Source organism: Eulemur rufifrons, chromosome 12 (assembly GCF_041146395.1).
Source record: "Eulemur rufifrons isolate Redbay chromosome 12, OSU_ERuf_1, whole genome shotgun sequence".
In the NCBI taxonomy this organism is placed as follows: Eukaryota; Metazoa; Chordata; class Mammalia; order Primates; family Lemuridae; genus Eulemur; species Eulemur rufifrons.
In genome coordinates, this window is record NC_090994.1 from 4,103,409 (window position 1) to 4,106,975 (window position 3,567).

At 32.6% G+C, this 3,567-nt stretch overlaps 1 non-coding gene across 1 annotated transcript; it reads left to right on the plus strand.

The window, feature by feature from the left end:
- The first annotated feature begins 3,218 nt into the window (after nucleotides 1-3,218).
- Nucleotides 3,219-3,322, plus strand: LOC138393857 (small nucleolar RNA U13). Its single transcript, XR_011235264.1, has one exon. It is a non-coding gene; the product is annotated as a small nucleolar RNA U13 (small nucleolar RNA).
- The last annotated feature ends 245 nt before the right edge of the window (nucleotides 3,323-3,567 follow it).

The following is a 3,567-nucleotide window of genomic DNA, read 5'->3' on the forward strand; positions in this document are numbered from 1 at the left end:
CCCAGGAGAGATGGGGCACCCCAGGGCAGAACTCGGAGCCTAAGAAATTCTACAGCTAGTGCCAGCTGTGCACACATTCACTGACTTGTCTCCAGAGTAAGAAAAAATATGATGCTAAGGATTAAGGCCATGGTGCAGAGGTAGATGAAAAGGAACAAATTGTCCTGATTTGCAGTGCCCTGCAAAGCTGCTGACACTGCATTCAAAAAATATATTGACTTTTTAATAATACATATACATAATAAAGAATTGAAGTAATATACAAAATAAAGTTAAAATTTAGCTCAAAGAGCACCACATGAAATAAATCATTATTAATATTAAATGCATTTCATTCCAGGCAGCACCCTACGCATACATAGCCTAGATGGAGAAATAAATACTTCTATAAAAATAGGATTATAATATAACCTCTATTTTTATTAAAAAGTATTACTTTTAATTTTACTTTAATTTGATAGAAGGACTAGAAAACAAAGTAAAACTAAAGGAATTACTGAAGTCTAGATAAATATTTTTTCACCACTAGAGATAGTATTTCATAAAACATCCCTCCAAGGTTAAGGAAAAAAAGACATTGGAGTCATTTAGTTTAAGATCTGTACACGCTTTAATTTTAGACAATATCAATACTGTGAGTCATGAAAGATAAGGAAAGTAGCACTTATATTTCCTTTTACCTTCTTGTTTTTATGAGCTATATTATTTTTCTTTTAATTGGAAGTGTATATAATAATATTTACATTCTGCTCTGTCACCATAATTCTCACAGTTGTTTGGTCTTAGTTCTATATTTAAGTTTGTTGTTAAGAAGCAGACATATGTGCTAAAACTTTTCCAAGAAGCAAAGGAATGCTCAGCACAACAGTCAAGAGAGTTATGTCTTTTGTTTGAGGATATAAGGTGACGATGAGAACAAGGAGGGACAGATAGATCACTCCAATTGTTAGGTGGTATATTCATGACTGTTCATGTGTGTATTTCCAGTATGCTTTCATACACACATTTACAAAACTGGAATCACGTCATATTTGAAGTTTGATAACTATTGATACCTTCAAAATGCTGAGAGATAAATAACTGTCAACTTAGAACTATATACCCAGCAAACTATCTTTTAAGAATGAGAGTACAATAAACACATGTTCAAATAAACAATAATGAGATACCTTATAGCAGCAGTCCTCTACTAAAGAGATTTCAAAATATATTTCTTAGAAAGAAGAAAAATGACCCTAGAAGGAAGGTCTGAGTAAGAAGAAAAGGGAAACAAAGACATTAATATACACAGAGATAAATCTAAACTAATACCTTCTGTTGAAAACAAGAGAGAACACTTCCCCAACTTTCCTGAGGACTAGTATAACCTTGATACTTATGTCAAATAAAGGCAATATTAAAAAAGAAAATTACATTCGTATTAAAATCCCAATGATGTTTTTTGCATAAATAGAAAAATCCATCCTAAAAGCCACATGAAATCTTGATTGACCTTGAATAGCCAAAACAGTCTTGAAAAAGAACAAAGCTGAAGGCCTCACGCTTTCTGATTTCAAATATATTACAAAGCTACAGTAATCAAAACAATATGGTACTAGCATAAAGGCAGGCATATAGAACAATGGAACAAAATAGAAAGTCCTGAAATTAACCCTCCTGTATGTGGTAAAGTGATCTTTGACAAGAGCGCCAAGACCACTGAGTGAGAAAGGGGAATTTTCTTCAACAAATGGTGTTAGGAACACTGAATATTCACATGCAAAAGAATGAAGTTGGACCCTTACTTTATACAAAGTACAAAAATTACTTCAAAATAAATTAAAGACTTAAAATTAAGATCTGAAACTATAAAACTCCTAGAAGAAAACATGGGGCAGGAGGAAGGAAAGAAAGCACAGAGGGAAAGCTTCATGACACTGGATTTGGCAATGATTTCTTAAATAAGGCAATGAAGTGATAATAGACAAATGGGATTAGATCAAACTTACAAACCTCTGCACATCAAAGGAAAAAAAATCAACAGAATGAAAAGCAACCTACATACAGAATGGGAGAAAACATTTGCAAATGATATACCTGATAAGGGATTAATATCCTGAATATATAAAGAACTCCTACAACTAAACAACAATAAATAATCAACCCTATTTAAAAATGGGCAAAGGACTTGAATAGCTATTTCTCCAAAGAAGATATACAAGTGGCCAATGAGGATGTGAAAAGATGTTCAAAATCACTAATAATTAGAGAAATGTAAATCAAAACCATAATGGGATATCACCTCACATTCATTAGGATGGCCACTATTAAAAAAAAAAAACAAAATAACAAGTGTTGGTGAGGATGTGGAGAAATTGGAACACTTGTGCACTGTTGATGGAAATGTCAAACGGTGCAGCCACTTTGAAAAACAATATAGAAGTTCCTAAAAAAATTAAAAATATAGTTACCACAAGATCTAGCAATATTACTCCTGGTGGGTACCTAACCAAAAGAATTGAAAGTAGAATCTTAAAGAGATAGTTACACACCTGTGTTCACTGCAGCATTATTCACAATGGTCACCAGGTAAGAGCAACTCAAATATCAATTGACAGATGAATGAATAATGAAAATGTAGTGTATACATACAATGGGATATTATTCAGTCTTAAAAAAGAAAGAAATTCTGACACATGTTGCACCATCGATGAACCTTGAGGACATTCTGCTAAGTGAAATAAGACAGTTACAAAAAGACAACTACTGTGTGATTCTACTTACATGAAATATCTGAAGCAGTCAAATTCATATAAACAGAAAACAGAATGGTGGTTGCCATTGGCTAAGAGGAGGAGGAAATAGGGGTTGCTCTTCAGTGGATATAGAGTTTCAATTTTACAAGACAAAACAGTTCTGTAGATCATTGCACAACAATATGATTATACTTCACACTACTGAACTGCACACTTAAAAATAGTTAAGATGAAAGGGTACAAACAAGCAGTAAGATGAATAAATTCAATGTTTGATAGCAGAGCAGGATGACTATACTTGTAAAAATGTATCGTATTTGGGTGATAGATAACCTAAACACCTGACTTGATCACTGTGCGTTATATACGTGTAAAAAATTTCTCATGTTTCCCCATAAATTTTCACAGATAAAAAAAAATCATTAAAATGGTAAATTTTCTGTGTTTTTATCATGATTAAAATTTTTTTTTAAAAAAGATTAGATCCTTTTGTAGTTCATAAGCATGATGATTGGGTTTTCCTGCTCCTGTGTGAGATGTGCCTCCCTCTAACCCTATTACAATGTCAGCACATTACCTATCTGATGTGGAAAAAAAAAAAGAAAGAAAATTATAGGCCAATCTCTCTCAGGAATACAGAAATAAACACCCTAAAGAAAATACTACCAAGCCAAATTCAGCTTATAAAAAAAAAAAATCACATACTATGACCAACTTTGGCTTATCCCAGGAATGTAAAGATATTTAGCATAGGCAAATCTAAACACATAATCCTCTACATTGAGAAATTAAAGGGGGAAAAAATCACATAATCATCTCATAGATGCAAAAA